The following is a 20,579-nucleotide window of genomic DNA, read 5'->3' on the forward strand; positions in this document are numbered from 1 at the left end:
GTAACGAGATCTGACTCCCTCTTCTGGAGTGTCTGAAGACAGCTATAGTGTACTTACATATAATAAATAAATAAATCTTAAAAAAAAAAAAGAAAAAAGAAAGAAAGAAAGAAAGGAGATAAAGATGAAAGAAAGAGAAATGAAGGCTGCTTACTCAGCAAGTGTTTGTCCTAGCGGTTAGAACTTCGTCTATTTAACTCCTTTTGTGGAAGGGAAGTAGTGCAATCCATCTCTAGTTTCTAGGAGCATGGCTTTTTGAAGTCATCAAAAAAGCTTCCTTCCCTTTGCGGCAGTGGGCGGTAAACCCAGGGCCTCTGGAATCCTAGGCAACTGCTCTACCACTGAGCCACACCCAGGTCAAACCCTCCACCCTGCCGTTTTTCTGCCTCTGTGGTTGTTGAAGAAATCTCATTTCTGACGTATGTAAGTAAGGTAGGTTTCCAAACACCCTGACTGAATTCCAGATATTTTCCATTTTGACGAAGTTTGAACGTACTAGGTATAGTTATTCTTTGCATTTATCCTGCCAAATACTCAGGCCAGGCCCCAATCTCTAGGTCTTTCCAGCAGGGGGCCACCACTTCTTTCTCAGGCACCTTTCGGTGATATTGACCAACTCTGTGTTTATAGTTTATAGTGTCATCTAATGTGTTCTAATTCTTCAGTATCACAGTAGATCTATGAGTATACACAAATATACACGTGCGTATAGACGGGTACATATGTACACAAATCTCCATATTTGGGGGTTTTGTTAAATTTAAATATATATGGATTGACATATCATTTTTATTAGGTGTAAACTGCAGTGTATATTTACAAAATTCAACCACAACAAGACAATTTTGAGGCATTTTGAGGCAGAAATGTGTATTTTGTGATTCTTTTCCTGTGTACTAGATCCAAGATTCGAGCACACTCAGTTGGGTGGGGTTCCACCTTCTGTTCAAGGGTGAGGGTGTGTTTTCACTGTACTAGGTATTCTAGGTAGGGGATGGTGCTGAGATGGAGTGTGGCTAGCAACCAGGCCTCGGTGTATGGGTGTGATAGCGCTGGCTTGGCTCCCCTCCATGCTGGGGAGGCTCAAGCTGGGGAGGGATTAGGATGCCAGCATTTGCTGCTCAGGGTTACTTCCTGTCCCCCTTGGAGCCCTGACAAGCAGTGACCTTGTCCAACCCTGCTGAGCTTCCTAGATTTACTGGCTTATAGCAACACATGGGAAGGAGATTATGTTTATTTTTAAAACATTAAAAAAAAAGAGGAAAGAAAGAAGCCTTCCTAGGGACCTTTGTGGTGTCTGTCTGTGTGCAGCAACGGAAACATACAGACACACAGCAGTGTATGTATAATCACTTCTAATTAACTTCAGCTCTTCCTGGAAAACCAAGTGTGAACCCTTAAAGACTTGTCAACTTCTCTGCCTGTGAAATTTAGCTACTTCTAATTGTAAGGAACAATGCACCCAGGGTTAGTGATAAATGACAGCTTTCATAGCAATGAAAAAAAAAAGTCTAAAAACCACATCCGAAGATGAACACACTTATGCAGAAGTGTATGTTTTCTTTTAGATAAAAATATAGTTATTTATATAGCTCACCTGAGATGCTTTTTTTTTTCTGCTTAAAAAAGAACCGTGTTTCTGACATCTGTGAGAAAATAGGTGCGATTCATTCGAAAGCCAAGCTCAATGTAAACGTTGTAAGACAGGGCTAACTGAAGCAAAGATACACTGGAAGATAAATTTAAGGTGCAACTTCACAACAGAAAGGACTCAAAGAGGAAAATCAAATGGATTCCCATTTGATCCCTGAACCGCTGCAGATTTTACTATGGGAGGTGCTTCCAGTTATGACCACTAGATGGCAGTAAGAGCCCGCTTAAATGCCATAGCCTCGCGTACAGAAACTTCCAAGTTTTTGCTGATTTTGTAGTTAACTCAGGCAGGTAGCTATTTCCTTTGAGGGTTTTGTATTAAATACTCATTGTGTATTAACTTTAAGTAACATGGTAGAAACTTTGAGAAAATGTGATCAGCTACAGAGCCGGAGTCACCCTGTTTGAGCAATCAGAGCTTGTATCAGTTGGAGTCGGCTCAGGAGCCCTCAGTTTAGGCCAGCCCAACCTTCTTTCCTTTGCAGATCGACACGAACTTGTCAGTTATGAGGTCTCCAAGTCTTCACAGGGAGCTTTGATCAAATGAGACCGGAGAAAGGAGCGATGGCGCAAAGGGCTATAGAAAGGAGGTGGAGAATATTCATCCTGAGACTTAGAGTTCTACCAGTTGAAGTAATTTTGGGAGATGGGGTGAAGCTGGACAGATAGGATGACACAGTGAAGGACTTTTGTAGGAGAAAATAGCCCACCATTTAAGCCAGTGTCTTAAGGAGCAGTGTGTGTGTGTGTGTGTGTGTGTGTGTGTGTGTGTAGGGGGTGGGGGGAGGTGCTTATCATGGGGATCGACTCAAGAGCAAATAGAATTCCCCTCAGTGGGAGACATCCTACAGAGACTCTCTCTGGGGTAGAAGTTTGGGCTGCGTGGCCTCTAGGATTCCCAGATCGATACTCTATGACAGTGAGCGTCAATATGCAATTCTGTTTAAATCTATACTCCACGGTGGAGAAGATTTAACCAACCGAGAAGGTGCCGAGCAAAGAGTGGACTGTGCGTGTTCCAGGAAGTACCAACCAAACAGTCGAGCTTGCTTAACCCAGGGAACCTGAAGGACGCCATGGGGAATTGTGCCGCTGTGTAGGACTGGTTGGGAGAAAATAGGAAGAAGAGACTGTGTGGCGGCTTTGGATATCTCATCTCTTCCAAGCGAACAAGGAATATTTGGTCTTCTGCTAATCAAAAGCTGACCTCCTGACAATCCTATAAAGGAAGGCAGAGACTAGGTCAGGTGAAAAATCGTCTGGATGTGCGGCGTTTTCTTGGAGGACAAAGCCTCAAGGCTAGCGCAGGGAACAAAAGTTGGGTCTGGGAATGGAGGATCCCAGCTGGTCTGAGGGGGCGGAAGTGGGCCTTGTTTGACCCTCTAACGGCCGCCGCTCCTGCCAAGACCATAAGCCCCAGAGAATGGCTGGCTCTTGAAGTACATCACATGAACTCCAGAGACTGATAAAAGCAAAATAAAATATTTCCACAGAGTCTGTGAGCTCAAGAATTACAGCTGTGGTATGGCTTGCTCTTACCCAAGGCCTTGAGATACGGTACACAAGTCCAATTTTCTAGATTAAATAGGTCCATATGCAGCCAGTAGAGTTGTCTTTGTGATAGTTCTCTATCTAGACTTTGGTAAAATGATGGTTAGCTTTTTAGATAGGTTTAATATTTCTGTCTGCTGCCCAAAGAGAAAGGCTCACATTGAGTGTGCAAGAGTCAAGAGCCCCACTGTTTACCTGGATTCTTGATCAGATCTTAAAAAAGATTTTTCACCTCCATCCTTCCTTGACAAAGGCCACTCACAGTGTCACAGATGTTTAGAGAGGGGGTGTTCTGAGGTGTCTCCCCAGGGATCTCAGTGTCACACGAAAACACTGTCTTCTACCCAGGGCTTGCGTGTTTGAGGCACAGGGAGAAGTTCGCTTGCCTGCCAGTGCACATTTTTGACCTGTCCTGCTTGGAAGCTAAGAATGTAAATAAAATCTGTTGTCAGCAACCACATCAGCATTTTGTTTTGTTTTGTTTTGTTCTGTTTTTTGTATGAAGGACTAGATGTATTGAACACTTTTCACAGTCACCAGAGGTTTCTAGAGACCCTGTCTACAAAACAAGCCCCATTTGTAGTCATCCATTTCCCCTCTAAAGGCACTGGAGACAACATTCTAATTGGCACAGAAAGCCAACTTCCAACCTCAAGTAATAGATACCAATCCAGTCCGCAACAGAGAAAGTCAATTTTAGCTGGACTCTCAGTCCTGTCCTGGTGACGTGGGTAGGAGGCTGTGACTCCAGGCACAAGCTAATGACTTGTTACAATCTGGACGGTCAGGATGGCTCTAGATCTTAAGGCCAATGGATATTGACAAGGTGAGTGCCTTGCTCTGGCATCCTCAATGCTGCTGAAGGAGTTAACCATGTTGTACTGTGGAATAGGCAGGAAGTGAGGTTTCTATCGATGACGGAGGACACAAAACACTTGTGCTGTTGCAATGGACTCCTATCTGGGGGCACGGGGGGGGGGCGGCATCTCATTTGAATGTGTGCTCAAAGGAGCAGTTGCTAAGTCATTTAACACTCCACTGCCCAGCCCCTGCAATGCTTCTGCAGTTTGGTCAGAGCAAAAGCAGATCCTTGCAAGGATTCCCTAGTCCCCCTGACCTGGCGTAGAACCACGCTCTTGCTCCTCTGTGTCTTCCGTTCATTTGGCTCACAGAGTCACACAGGCCTATCTGCTGTTTCCCAGTCAGCTCAGGGACACTCCTATCCCCGGCCTTCCTGCGGGCTGTGGTTGCCAATCTCCAGACTTTCTTCTTCCCAGATGTCACATCGAACTGTGACATCGATTCATCCTCATCAGATGTCACCTTCTCACTTCCATCTTCTTGGCCACCCCATCTAAAATTACACCCCAGCACCCCACCACAGCGCACTGACCCCCACACCCCACTTTCTGTCCCTCTTTCCTGCTTCATTTTCTCGCCACCATCACCTAAGAATGCACGTATTTTGCTTATTTGCTGGTTCCCTCCAGTAGTATGTGAACTCCACCTTTGTTCCCTGCCATTTTGTGCCTAGAAGAGTGTTCGGTACACAGCTAGTGGTCTATATTTAGTGAAGGAGTAAACAAAGGGGTGCAGGCTCCCCCACTCTGTTCCTCTCAACATCCTGCTGTGTGGGGAGTGAAATGATATCATCAGCCCAAGGCCCAATATTTCTGTGGAACCAGGAGAGTATGACCTGAGAGCAACCCGGCCTCTGTCCAAGTCTTATGCCGTGACCTTTGGCAGCTTGTGAAAATCTCCCAGTGTTTTCCTGTCCTGCTTTATAGATGGGTTTCTACTGTCTTAGGAGATGTTAGGAACAGAAATGCGTACAAGCACCTTGGCAAGTTAGGAACTCTGGGCAGGTGAGATGGCTCAGTGGGTAAAGGCTTTCCATTCATTCCCAGGCACGTAATAGAACAATTACGAATCAGACTACTGGATGTAAAATTCTAAACCTCTGAAAACTGAGCAGATGGCTTGCACGTTGAAGCCCATCACTAGCAAGGCTGAGGCAGGAGAATTGTTAAGTGGAAGCTCAGCCTGGACTGTACAGCAAGATCCTGTCTCTAAAGCGAGTGAACAAACGCAGGAAAGGAAGAAAGATCCGGAAGTGTTAAGAATAAACTCTCATTCTCTTTCTTAGAACTGGCGTCTTCCAGTGTGGGGTGATGACCCATGAGCTCTGATTATTCCTCAGCCTTCTTCTCAGCAGCTTGGAGTTTCCCACAATGCTCTGACGAGTTCTGGGCATAGTGTGGGCCCTCGATGGAGTGTTTAGTTAAGTGAGTCCAGTTTCCTGCAGTCTGCGCTAAGGCACTACGTGACCACTCTGGGGCAGTCCAGAATGGTGTCATTGTAAATCCTGCTCCAAAAGGAAGTGAATATTGGCTCAGGGAAGCTGGCAAGGAAGTGACGGTCCCATGGAAGATCTCCATAAGAGTGACTCACTGGTGCTGAGTGTGGGACCTGTGGGGAGCCCATTGTGTCTAAAGAGACTCAGGAAACCTAAGCACTTAACCCCAAACACAGCCACACACCAACTCTTTTTTGCACACTTTCCAGCTTAGAAAGGGGAAGTTATTAATTTTTTTCCAAGCTATCAACAGCACGTGAAGGAGTTGATGTAGTTTTCTACCCAGCCATATAGCTCCGATGTGCTTGTGTGTCCAGGAGCCTGCAATGCATTAGAGCTTGGGAAACCGAGGCCACCACTGTATGAAGAAACCATTACTGACTATCGTTGTCTAAGAGACCACTTAGCCTGAAGGCCTTTATCACCGACTTAGATCGTGGTCACTCTCAAGACGAGAATAAGAAGTAAGACACTGAAACGCAGACGTTGACATTGACCACAAGTCTGGATGTGTTTGTAAATAGCAGCAATGGCCAAGTTCGGCGTCTTTGTTTCTTAGGGAGTTTTCTGTTGAATGGGTAAGTGGGGAGAGGCTGAGTTCCTCCAGATCTGATTGGGTTCATTCAACTGCAGTGGGGTTAAAAGTTAACTCAGATTTTTACATTATACCAAAGGACATACAGTAGATCCTTAAACCTATCTCGAATGCCTTCATTGGTCCCAATAAATATAATGTGTTCTATTACCTTATGGGTAAGACATGAGGAAGCAACCTCTATTTCTATTTTTCTTTTCAACCCAACTATGCATATACGCCTGCTCTATATCCACACAGACAAACACACTCATAATATTGATGCTGAGTGATAACAAAAACCATTATATTGAAGCCCAGTAGATTTTTTTTTTTAGAAATTATTTTCTCTATCTAGGTTTTGTGGGTCCACAAGTTGACTTTGTATTTTCCATGAAACGTCAGGTTCTAGTTATCATATATCCATAAACATTCAGGTTTATAGATTGTTTACAGGTCATCTACCCTGCCACCCTCCCGAGTAATGGCGGGGGTGTCTGGGAGAAAAGGAGACTCAGTAGTATTCTAGGGAGATGAGGAGAAAAACCGGAAGAAACCAGAGTCCCCTCTGATGAACTTCAGTGGAAGGGTCTTTGCAGATGGTTGCTTACACCTTGGCTGCCACACTGCAGTCGGCTCTGGCTTTTGATTTGCTCTCAAGTACAGTTCAAGGTGTGTGTATTGATCTACAAACCCCCGATGCTTGCTCCCTGGGTACCGAGTGACATCTCTTTGTGTACCATTGTGACAGCTGAGGTCAAAGAGAGTGCTAAACAATCCCCCAAGATAAACACTGAAAAGGTGTCCTTGATAAACCGTCCCCAGCTCTCCTTTTCTGGTTGGTTTAGGTCGGGTCAGAAAGGAATCACAAAGCCAAGTAGGCTTAATCCAATTCTCCACTTAGCCAGCCCAGCATTGCTTACGCCATTTTAGTGTTTCAGGCCAGGGCTAAAGGTACTTTTTATTAACAAGTTACTTAATTTGTTAATTAATGTGTATGCATATCGTGTATGTGGGCTATGTGTATGGGTATGTGTCAGTGGAGGTCAGAGGTCAACCTTAAGTGTTGCTCATGAGGAATCTACTCTTTTTTTTTGGACAAATATCTCCCCTGGGACATGGGGCTCACCAGTGGTCCTGAGGTCTGCTTATCTTTGTCTCTCCAGAGCTGGGATTACAAGCATGGACTCCCCTTGCTCGGCTTGTTATGTCTGTACTGGGACATGGACATTTTACTCAGATCCTCTTGTTTGTATGACAAGCACTTTCCCAGTTGAGCAACGTCCCCACCCCTAAGGCTTTCTCTTTCTTTCTTTCTTTCTTTCTTTCTTTCTTTCTTTCTTTCTTTCTTTTTTTTTTTTTTTTTTTTTTNCTTTGTAGACCAGGCTGGCCTCGAACTCAGAAATCCGCCTGCCTCTGCCTCCCGAGTGCTGGGATTAAAGGCGTGCGCCACCACGCCCCGCGTCTTTCTGTCTTTCTTTCTTTCTTTCTTTCTTCCTTCCTTCTTTCCTTCCTTCCTTCCTTCCTTCCTTCCTTCCTTCCTTCCTTCCTTCCTTCTTTTCATTCTTTCATTCTTTGTTTTTTTGAGACAGGGTTTCTCTGTGTATCCCTGGCTGTCTTGGAACTCAGAACTTTGTAGACCAGGCTGGCCTGGAACTCAGAAATCCACCTGCCACTGCCTCCCGAGTGCTGGGATTAAAGGCGTGCATCACCACGCCCGGCTAAGGCTTTCCTTAGAAGCTTAGTTCATGTGCCTCTGGGCATCATCTGCCATTCTTGCTGGGGCTTTCCTTCTGATGTTTCTGGGCCACTCAGAGCTGAACTCAGTTTTGCAGAGTGTTCTTCTCCAACCAGGTGGCCCCACTTGGGAGATTGTCAAATTGGCACATTTCTGGACCCAGTCTCTCATCCACTGAGCCAGAAACTTCGGAGGAGGAGGTGGGGGTTTCAAAACATGTCCCTCCTTGTGCCTGAACCATTTAAAGCATGGGGTGATTTCAGGGAACTCCCTCTGCCCACCCCGAGCCCTCCACCTGTTGCACATCTGAACTTCCCCAGAGAAACAGCTCTGTACTTTCAACTTTAAAGGCTAGTGGGAGACACAACTGTCTAGAAGTTGTCAGCTGCTATACAGATCTCAGGATGAAGAATTTAATACTTTTTTTTCTGCCTTCAGTAGGGAAAACTGATTCAAGATATTGACGTTCAGGTGTGTGAGGACCTTGCCCTCTTTAGAGAGGAATATTTCTGCAACCAGAAGGGAGATTGAATTTTTGGGGTGGGGGTAGAGGCAGGGGAGTTACAGTTTGGTAGAGAACTCTTTGCGATGTGACCATCCTAGACAGTTTGCAGAGAAATGTTATGAGGCAAGAAAGCTTTGGATAGATGGGCAAGCAGGCAAAGACCAAATATTAAACATCCTTGCTTAGAAATGAAAATGCTGGTTAGCCAGTGAAGCCCACAGATGTCACCAAAGAGGAAAATATCCAAGCAGGGAAAGAGTAGCTTCCAACGAAGGCAGAATCACAGATTTTTGAAGAATCCGAACAGTAGAAAGAAAAACCAAAAGTTTTCATCAAATCCCAAACAATCAATCGCACTATGGCTTACACAGTCTTTGGCCTGGGCAGAGTATATTCCTTCTTTATCGTGGGTCATCGCAGAGCTAACTTGGCCTTAGAGAAGAACCACTGGCTTGGTGAACTGAGCATGCGCCTCAGAGACTTGGATGGCGCCTGGTCTGCTTTACACCCACTCCAGCCTTAGCCCTCCCTATTCTGGGCTGAGTCTCTTTAAGGTTCCCGCGGCTGTTCCTTTCCTGTAAACCAGGAATAAAAACATCCACCTGCCCCTGAGGGGACTCTGGGGACCTGACTGGCAGATGACAGGGCTGCCCTTTATGTTTTCAATATGCTGCATAAAAGCTGTTCTGCTTGTTGGAGCGCTCTTTGTTCCATTCCTCCGTAAGCAACGTTTAATGGTTCTTCCCGAAAATCAATCCCGTTTGTAAACTCTATCAAGTCATCAGATGGAGCTTGAGGTTTTAACTTCAGAAACTGAAGTTGCACAGTTGCACAGGGCCAAATGGGGATCTTATAGGAATTTTAAGATGTGGAACGCAGCCTTGCATTAGATAATAAAGGTACTGAGGAATATACAGCTGTTTGTATTGGAGTGCGTAGTCTCAGTCCTTGGAGAGTGAGGAGCGGCAGGAACTGCCTCTAACTATTGTAATCTACAAGATTATCCCATTAATCATATTTGTCTCTGGGAGTACCTTAGTTCTAAATCTGAATGTTGTTTTTTTCCCCCGATGCAGCACATGCAAGAAAACTAATTGAAAACATTACAGGGACAAATTTCAAAATGTTCCTAAGTACACGATGAGTTTTAGCTGCCAATAAACGAAAAGCAAACCACGCGCGCGCATCCAAACCTGGACTGATTTGAGTTTTTCGTTTCCCGTTTCTTTGTGTCTCTCCCCCTCCAACCCCACTAAAGTGTTATCCTGTGGTACGATCTGGAACACTCCAGTGCTTTCCTCAGGTAGCTCCATTCCTTAACCAGAGACGACAGCTAAGAGTCCCAGGGCAGGCCAAGGGGCTGGTTGGGAAGTGACCCGGTTCTTCTCTCCTTTCCACCCAGAATTAAATGTGGGAGATGCAGATTCGTCTGAGGTCCAAAATAAAAAGCACATTTTTAAAAAATGGGATTCAGATGTGTAAGCCTGGGATGACAGACTTTCATTCACAGTATCTCATCGGTATATGTTAGCCCCGTGGTAGCATGCTTCCAGGCCCAGGCAACTGCCTCTACAGCAGCTGTTATGACTTTGCATTTTGTTTCTGGAACTTTCTCCCAGGGAGCAGCCATATAAATTTTAGTGTATGTGTAGAGGGACATGATACTTTACTGAGCTTGGAAATTAAAAATGTACTCTCTGCTTCTCAATGTATGTCTGTTATCACTGTAAAGAATCAATGAGGTCTCTCTCTCTCTCTCTCTCTCTCTCTCTCTCCACACACACACACACACACACACACACACACACACACTGGGTAGGGGGAGACCATTTGCACAGTTGGCTATTATGATACACATCAGAGCTAAGTGTCAAATGCTGATGAAAGGAGAACAATAGCAACTTTTCCTCTTAGTCTCCACCTAGAGCTCAAGAAAAGGAGAAAAATTTAAATAAGTCCTCTATTGATTAACGACCCAACTTGATCATTAGTAGTAAAAAAAGAGACATTTGTAGTTAGTAAGAATATTGGATTCTTGGGTCATGTGTTTTAAGTTGGTGGTCAGGATAACTTCAAATTTGAATGATCCTAGATAGAGAAATGATACAGATGATAAATACTCTGCCTTGGAAGCCGAACTAGAACTAGAAAGCCAGAAGTCAGAGCCTCTCGCATGCGTTTGTTTGTTTGTTTGTTTTGTTGCTATTGTTACTTTATAACCTTAGCTACAGCAACATTGTTACCTTATAACCTTAGCCAGGGAGACTGTGGGACTGAGCAGTAGTCCCACCGGTGCCTAAGAAGTATGTTTAATAGATTTATGTATTGTCAATAACGTGTCAAACCCATGGAGCAGAGACTCGCACGTGTGTGTGTGTGTGTGTGTGTGTGTGTGTATGTGTGCATGTCACCATCAAGATCAGAAGTGACTATCAACCACTGTACAGCTTATATTTTATTTTGTAATACATGTGTTTGATGATTTTGGGGGGGGTGAGAGTCATGTGACTCCACACACGTGGAAGAAAGGCGACAACTTGTGAGAGTCGGTCCTCTTCTACCATGTGGGTTCATACACTTGAACTCACTCAGGTCACCATACTCGCTTGGTGTCAAGGGCCGTTACCCACTGAGCTATCTTGCAGACTATGAGAGTGCTGTAAGGGAAAGGTCGGAGATGTTTGGCTGTAGACCAGGCCAAGTTCTTAGCTGGGACTCCAAAGTGTCCCCTGGGAGTTATGACCTGAGGAATCTTTGGCCTGGAGGAGGCTTTATTCAGTAGTCATAGACTTTGTTAATAGTGGGATGGACCAGTTGGTTCCCCATGCTTAGGATCCTGAGGGACAAACTGAAAGCCTACGCAAATGTGAGCTTTTCAGTTACCTCCATGATGAGGTTATTTCTTTCTCTCTCTCTTTTTCTCTCTCTCTCTTTCTCTCTCTCTCATTCATTCTTTTTTTTTTACTTTTAAAAATTAGATATTTTCTATTTTCTTTATTTACATTTCTAATGTTATCCCTTTTCCTAGTTTCCCCTCCAAAAATCCCCTATCCCCTCCCCTCTGCCCCTGCTCACAAATCCACCCACTCCTGCTTCCTGGCCCTGGCATTCCCCTATACTGGGGCATAGAACCTTCACAGGACCAAGGGCCTCTCCTCCCATTGATGACCTACTAGGCCATCCTCTGCTACATATGCAGCTAAAGCCATGAGTCCCACCATGTGTTTTCTCTGATTAGTGGATTAGTCCCAGGGAGCTCTGGGGTTACTGGTTGGTTCACATTGTTGTTCCTCCTCTGGGGTTACAAACCCCTTCACCTCCTTGGGTCCTTTCTCTAGCTCCTTCACTGGGGGACCTGTGCTCTGTCCAATGGATGGCTGTGAGCATCCACTTCTGTATTAGTCAGGTACTAGCAGAGCCTCTCAGGAGACAGCTCTATCCTGATCCTCTCATCAAGCACTTGTTGGCATCCTCCACAGTGTCTGGGCTTAGTGATTGTATATGGGATGAATCCCCAGGTGGGGCAGTCTCTGGATGGCCATTCCTTCAGTCTCTGCTCTGAACTTTGTCTCTGTAACTCCTTCCATGGGTATTTTGTTTCCCCTTCTAAGAATGAGGTTATTTTCAACAGACAAGTTGCCTAACAGATGCTTGGTAGGGGCAGCTGGCCCCTGTGTCTCGTTAGCTAGGAACACTGAAGATTTAGAACACCCACTCTGTGCATTGGGAATGACAGTGTTGATTCAATAGCCACCCCACACTGTAGCTTTTGAGGCAAGATCTTTTGCTGAACTTGAAGCTCACCGCTTGACTAAACTGACTGGCCAGCAAGTCGCCTGGATCCTCTTTTGTCTACCTCCTCAGTGCTGAGTTTCTCTACATGCTCGCACATCTGGGTTCCAAGCTCAGGTTCTCATGCAAATACAAGGGTTTTACTAACTGAGCCATCACCCCAGCCTTTCTAACGTCATTTACTCCATTTCTGTTTCTACCCCACCAACTCCCTTGGATTTGGAAGCAGTGTAATTGCTCATATATTTAAATATGTGGATATAAAGCATTCATGTTTTAAGGTCTCCAGCCTTTGGGTTTCTTCCTTTACAGTGTGTCAGATGAGCCTGCACACTATAGCTCAGTGGGCAAGTGAACACTGCAATAGGCCAAAGTGGGAGAGAGCTCGACTAAAGTTCCGAGCCTCTCTTACCAGCTGTGTGGTCTTTGGCAGATCAGTTAACAGTCTCGGAGTCCCCAGCTTTTCAGTTTGCAAGACAGTCACAGCCACCTGTCCCTTATAAACTTACGGTGCCGTAAAATCTTTCAAGGACTCTGATTCAGCTTCTGAGACAAGGGATAGAAAGAGCCCATTCGTGTCCCCCCCAACACACACTTTCTCCCTCCGTAGTCTAAAAATACAACAGTAACATCTGGGGTCCCTGGTGAGGGATGTGGAACTTTGGCAAGGGGCCATGAGGGGGCTGAGGGGCTATGAGAGGCACAGGTAACCACATGAGGCTATAAAGGGAACTGAATCCAGATTGGCTGGTGTTCCATGTGTGTGCAGCTTGCTTTTTGTTAGGTCATCCTGCTTCCCTAATTCACATGCAGAAGGCAAACCCTGGTGAGAAATAGGCACCTAGCTCTCCTGTGTGATCTCAGCCTTTGAGATTCAGTTTCTTAGCTTATAATGGAGACAGAGACAGACAGAGAGAGAGAGAGAGAGAGAGAGAGAGAGAGAGAGAGAGAGAGAGAGAGAGAGGATCATTGAACAGGGAAGGGGCAGGAAAACGCCAAGATCACACTTCTGCCAGTGAAAAGTCCCTCTGAATGACTTCGTCCCTTGACATCTAAGTAGAACAGAAGGGGTCAAGGCCATGCTAGATCAGCAACAGAGATAATGAGGTTGGGTGATGCCATCTTGATCCTTCTGGACCAGCCTGCAAGATCTAGGAGGGTAACAACTGAGTCTTCTTCATGTTGATCCCAAAGTTGATCAACTTTGTACTTACCGTGGTTGAACAACCCCAGGTATTTGAGAATCCAACACAGCATGAACAATACATCTATACCTGGAAAAAGCCTTTCCAGCTTTGATAGCAGAAGCTCCTATGGGAAGAGGAGGCAGTTTACCAGGCTTCTCTACAGAACATTGGTCAGGACATGTCAGGAAGCAGAGCTCTAAGACTGTCTGTCTTAGCCCCTGGGTCCTTGAAATGCCTTAAGAAGGCTGCTTCTCACTGGTGTTCTGTAAGGACATTGTGTGTGTGTCTAGAGGCAGGGTTCTGGTCTCACCATTCCTACAAAACTTAGAAGATTCTTTTTTCTTTCACTCCAAGATCTTCTTTGAACTGGGGAATCAGGGTGTTTAGAAACAAGCAATTCTCTCTCTCTCTCTCTTTCTCTCTCTCTCTCTCTCTCTCTGATTATGAACATGATCTGTAGGATGGAGGGTATGTAATAGAAAGAACAGTGCACATGCTATTTCCCTTTTAGAATGTTAAAGTATGTAACTAATTTTTTAATTTTAGAGGAGCCCATAGTTATGGAGACTTTAGATTGTTAGAAAGACATTTAACTGAACAGACTTGGAATTTTTAAAAACTGTAAGACATTAGAAAGTTACACCGTATTTTATCTCATGACATTAACATGACATTTTGGGGATAAACAGGATAGGAAAGGTTAAGGTTTAACAGTTATGTGTTTCTGCGGCAAGCCGACAAAGGATGGGTTCTACTCTTTAGCTTCTGTTGTTGACTTGATACAATGTAGTCTGTTGTTGACTTGATACAATGTAGTCTGTTGTTGACTTGATACAGTGTAGAACCTCTTGGGAAGAGGGAACCTCAGTTAGGGAATTGCCTAGATCAGGCTGGCTCATGGTGGTGTCTGGGAGACATTGTCTTGATTGGTGATTGATGTGGAAGGGTTCAACCCGCTCTGTGTGGAGGCATTCCAAGGCTGGTGGGCCTGGGCTATCAAAGCAAACCAAGTATAAGCCAGAGAGAGCCAGCAACGCTCCAAAGCCTCTGCTTCAGTTCCTGCTTTCAGATTCCCACCGTGACCTCCCTCAATGAGAGATTGCTACCTGCAAGTGTAAGCTGAAATAAATCCCTTCCTCCTCCACACTGCTTTTGGTCATTGGGAGTTTCTTCCCCGACCCTTGCAACAAAAAGCAAAGTAGAACATAGACCGTGAGAATATAAAGCTTGTATGGGAAAAGTGTCTGAGAGCATGGAATATGTGAGTTCGTCTCTGAGAACAGAACCTCAACTTAAGATGTTATCAGCAGTCCCCCTATGATTACAAGTTGAGTAGTCATGTCAGATCAGAGACAGGTTTCACTGAGGATATCTGGAACTTCTGGTTGAACCCACAGGAACATAGATTTATAGAGAGAGTCCTTAAATCTATTGTCTCTGTTCAGTTTCACTGCTAGTTTCACTGCTAGTTGGACTACAAATGCTTAGAACCAGGGAATAGCCAGTAATTGTAACCATCGCTAACCAAATGTCTCCTATAAACCCAGCAATAGCTGAAGGTTTTATTCATACCCAAAAACTCTTGGGTCTGAAGAGGTGGCTATATGGTGTAAGTTCTCCTGTCTAAGTGTGAGTACCCAAGTTTAAATTTCCAGAAACCCACACAAATGCCAGGCAGGCATGGCAGCTTGTCTGTAATTCTAGCCTGGGAAGGCAGAGATGGGGGGAATCTATGCAGTAAGCTGGCTCATGAGACTGGACACATGGATGATGAGCTTGGTGGTCACTTGGAATATTCTACCTCCGTGAATTGGGTGGAAGAATGAGGAACGATGATTCTCAACATCAGTCACTGGCCACACACACACACATACACACACACACACACACACACACCACCTGCAATCAGAAGAATGTTAAATACACAGAAGCTTGAAAAATATTTTAAAAAATCTTATCACAGTTATATTCATGAGACAACATCATTATTTTTTTATTCCACAGTTGAGGAAATAGGCAATTCTCCTAAAGTCCCACATTGGAAGTGGCAGAGCTGGGGTCTGGATGAAGCCCCGAGCACAGAGCTCTTTCAAACTGGAAGACCCTGAGCATTATCAGACAAGGACTCCAGGAGCATAAAGAATGATGGAAGAGCTGTTTTCTTTCTTCTGCAAACAGCAGAATCATGATCAAGGCTGTAGGACTTCATCTTTCCCTGACCAAACTATTGTATAGGAGAGTTACAAGTGGTAGAACTCAATTCTTCTTGCCCTCTCCTCTCACAGTCACCTATGGCAATGCTCATCTCCTAGTTTATGTGGAAGCCTCTGACCAACATCTCTCTCCCATTTTCATGACCACCATTTCTTCAGGTGTGATGATTAGTGTAAATTGTCAAGAGAATCTGCAATTACTTGAGAGACAGATAAATGTCTGGGCATGCTGATAGGGTATTATCTTGATTGTGTTGAGATGGGAAGACCTGCCCATTATGGGCGATACCATCCCCTGGTTGGATACTGGACTGTGTAAGTGGAGAAATGGAGTTGGGTAGCAACCTGCATCCATCTCCCTTTGTTTCCAGGTTGTGGATGGGATATGACTAGCTGCTTCAAACTCCCATTGCCTTCACTTCCCTGCTGTAGGGGACTTCACCTTGAACTGGGAGCCAGAATAAGTCTTTTTGTCATAGTGTTTTACCACTGCAACAAGAAGCTAAGACACTAAGTATTATCAGAAGTGGCTAGTGATAGGTTTATAAACTCCAAACTTTAGACTTTCAGCCTCTGAATTTGGTTTTGGTGACAAAATATGGCATTATCATTTAAAACGGAAGGCCAGTTTTATTCTCTGTTATCCAGTTTTGTTTTGTGTTTTTACACTTCCACATCACTGTTCATTATTGAAGAAAGTCAGGACAAGAACTCAAACAGGGCAGGAACCTGGAGGTGTGCTATTTACTGGCTTCCTTCTCCATAGCTTGCTCAGCCTGCTTTGCTATGGAACCCAGGCCCTTCAGCCCCGAGAGATGACACCACTCACCATGGGCTGGGCCCTCCCTCTTTGATCACTAATTGAGAAAATGCTTTACAGCTATATAGCATGGAGGAATTTCTTCATCCAAGGCTACTTCATCTCTGAAGATTCTAGCTTGTGTCAAATTGACACACAATTGTGTGAACAGCTGTTGTCTCACATCCCTTCAGCTGTGTCTTCCCTCCCAGGAAGGACCGAAGTCCCTCTGAAACCATGAGCTCAAATAGACCTTCCCATCCTTACGTGGTTTGTGTTAGCAATTTTGATCACAATGATGCAAAAATACCTGTTTTTGTTTGTTTGTTTGTTTGAATAGGAATGGTCCCCATAGACTCATGAGTTTGAATGCTTGGCCCATAGGTGGTGACACTATTAGGAGGTGTGACCTTGTTGGAGGAAGTGTGTCCCTTTTGGGGGTGGGTTTTGAGGTGTCTTGCTCAAGCTAAGCCAAGTGTGGCTCACAGTCTCCCGCTGCTGCCTGTGGATCCAGACGTAGAACTCTCAGCTCCTCTAGCACCATGTCTGCCTGCACACTGCCATATTTCCCACCAAGATGATAATGGACTAAAGCTCTGAAACCGTCAGCCAGCACCAGTGAAACATTTTCCTTTATAAGAGTCGCTGTGGTGGTCATGGTGTCTCTTCACAGCAATAGAAACCCGAACTAAGGCAGTAACTAATACAGGTGGTGTGAAACCTTCACATAGTTAGCAAGAATCATGAACAAAGGAGGCTGTGGATGATAGTGTCTCCATTATTATTTTGCAGAAATGCCCTAGCTGATAGTTCCCAGAGTAGCATAGATAACTCAAATCTTCAACCACCTGCAAATCTTTATATATTTAGTACTTTCATCTTTCCTTTCCTTCTTAAGTGTTTTCTCCCCACTGTGAACATGAAGCAACACTGATCAATATTGTTTCCCCTTCTTTCTTTTCTCTCTTCCTGCCACGCTGAGAAGGAGTCCAGTAGTCAAAGGCAGAGGCTGCAGGTGGGCGAGGCCCAGATGCAGGGAGATAGCCACATCCTGCAGCCCATCATTGGGTTGATCCTAGAACTGAAGAGTTCATTCCCTTCTCTTCTCCTTCTTCACTGAGTCCCTTATCAGCCTTCTGGGCAAGTTTAAACCTGCAGTACCTTTTTTTTTTCTTCCATGGATGCAGAAGCTATTTTTGAGCACTTTACGTGCTTTGCAAATTCACTCAAGCACAAAGGAAGCAATTCAAGAAACCAAAAAAATAAACAAAAAAATCTGCATGCACAGGGGCATTAGATATAATTTTATATGTGTCGTATATTTAACAAATGGGAAAAGCATGCGTCATCTATGAATCCCTGTTCTAAAAGGTCCTCACTCACCATGCACTGCACTTGCATATGAATCATTCTGGTGGGCAAGCCAGCCAGGCAATGTCCTCTTCCTGAGGATCTCAATTATTCCTGCATATATTTCATGCAGGTGAGCTGAGGCCATGGGTGCTGGGATGCAGCTCTTTGGCTCTGCTGTGGACCATGGTTTCTGTGATAGGGACCATTCAAGATGCACATGAGAAAGGAAGCATGGGGCTTTCAACAAACTACCCCACTCCTTTTAATTTATCCGAACTTCACAGACTTGTTAGCTTGGGCTTCAGGGATGGGCCCAAGGTCATGGAGTTAGCTGTGTTAGAAGAAGAAAGGGCCCCAGAGTTCTGACTTGTGAATCCTGACTGAGTCCTTTCCTGTCTGAAAGTCAAATCTATTAATAACATATCTTGAAGGTTTCTTTTTTCTGTCTTGATAGAAGCTCCCTGTTATTTTGTCATTTCAGTGAAATATAAAATATGTCTATTCCACTCCACCATTACTACATATTTCTGTATTGTGTGTGTGTGTGTGTGTGTATGCTTTTCATGTACACTATTGGGCTCAATAGTCTTCTAGTAATTGATCTCACTAGGTGTGGTAGCCTGCACCTACGCTAGCACTTAGGAGGCAGCCTGGTCTACATAGTGAGTTCTAGCATATTTAGACCTATGTAGAGATATCTGGTTTCAATAAAACAAACAAACAAAAACAATTTAATATCTCTGTACATCTAGGATAATCATTTCAGTTTGTGGTAGTGTGACATGAGATAAAATAATTATGCCTAGCTCACCTGAAACACATTGAGCTCTCAATAAGCTTCAGATACAATGATAATCTATGTGGTAGACTCTTCGTGTGTGTGTGTGTGTGTGTGTGTGTGTGTAGTCATGTGTATAAACGCATGAGTACATGTGTGTGGAAGCCAGAAGTTGAAGTTGGACATCTTTTTCAAATATTCATCACATAATTATTGTTGTTCTTGTAATTATTATTACTACTATTATTATTTGAGACAGGTTCTCTGACTGAACTGGAGCTCATCAATTGCATAAATTCAATGGCCTAAAGCCCCAAAGATCCTGCTGGGTCTGCCTTTCCAGCACTGGCATTCAGGGGCATGTCTCTGTGGCTGGCTTCTCAGGTGGGTGCTGGCATCCAAGCTCAGATGCCTGTATTTACCCGACAAGCACTTTACTGAGTCATCTGCCCAGTACCTTGTGCTAAACTCATGAGGACAAAGAAGGAAATCATGGTCCTTCCACTAAGTCCCATGGGGGCAGCAACTTTGGATAAACACTTAAAATGCGCAGTAAGCTTCAGGAGCTTATAGGACAAATGGACTCTGATGGGGTTCAGCAGGGATGCAGGCTCTGCATGATATTCATTCTCCTTCTTAAATATGCCCAACAAGAATATTTCCATACACATTTCTTCATGTTATGTATGTTATACTCACAAAAGTATGTGTATTAAATTTCACCAGAGACTTTGGGAAGTCTACATCTAACAGGATCTTTGGGACTATATGCCATTGGCTGTATCCAACTGATGAGCTCCAAGTTCAGTCAGAGAACCTGTCTCAAACAGTAAGAGTCTCAAATGATAAAGTTAGCACTTGAGATTCTGGTTTTGCCTTGAGATTTGTGACTCTATCTTAGCTTTGTTCCCTGTTGCTGTGGTAAATTAATCAGATGAAATTAACGTAAGAGAGAAAGGGTTTATTTGGTATACAGTTCCAGGGTTTAGTCCATCCTTGTGGACAAGTTGAGGTGACAGAAACTTGGAATAGCTTGTCACATTGCAGTATCGAGAGGAGAGTCAAGAGCCCAGAAGTCTGAATCAGTGCTTGTGCCCAACCGCTTAGCATTACTTTCTTTATTCTTAGACAACGGAGAATCCCCTTCCTAGGGAATAGCGCCACCCACAGTGAGAGCATAGTCTGAGTTCAAGTAACTTACAAAATCAAGACAATCCTGTATAGACATGGCCAGCGACCTATACTATACAATCCTTCTTTGAGACTCTCTCCTTAGTGTCTCTAAGTTATGTCGAGATGACAACGAAAATTCATCATCACAGAGTCGAAGCACCTCTCTTCTCAGAGGCCAGTCCTGTATGACTAGGTTTGTTTCAAACACCTGAGAAAGCAGTGTGGACAGAGTCATTCATCTGGATAGCTCATTCACTTAGTCAACAGGCCCTTGGAGTTGCTCTTGAGGCCTCATGCTGCGCTGAGTGTCTGAATGGGCAGAGTGGCTTGGTCTCAGCCCTCAGGCCTTGTCCTCAAGGGGTTTATTTTCAAACAAAGAGAGCAACCAGGCAAGTTGTGCTCAGTGTGTCTCCAGTCTGTTGAAACAACCATGGAGTGAAGGGATGATTTGTGCAGGGGGCCAAGAACAGCAGCAGGGGTTAATGAACACCGAAGCTTACAGGGTGACTGAGCAATCATGGCAATTATAGTGAGAAAATGTTTTTCTTCACCAGAGACAAGAATTGCAGGTAACTGCCTACAGGCAGAAGACATGAAGTAATTAAGTTGGAAAAATAAATTACCTAGATTCATTTTAAAGAACTTGAAGAGAAGGTGACTTGGTGGCAAAAGATCCCTTGACAACATCGGGCTTGCAGAGGTCTTTAGGGTAGTTGGCAGAACTCATACCTCCAAACAGACTTGGGAAAGAGATTAATGTATTGTGTACTTGAAAATGCTAAGAAAGAAGATTTGAAATGCTTTCATTACTCAGAGTGAAAAGTATGTGAGGTGATGGATATGTTAATTAACTTGATTTAATCATTCTACAACACACACAAATATATATATATATATATATATTTGA

This window comes from Mus caroli, chromosome 18 (genome assembly GCF_900094665.2).
Source record: "Mus caroli chromosome 18, CAROLI_EIJ_v1.1, whole genome shotgun sequence".
NCBI lineage: Eukaryota > Metazoa > Chordata > Mammalia > Rodentia > Muridae > Mus > Mus caroli.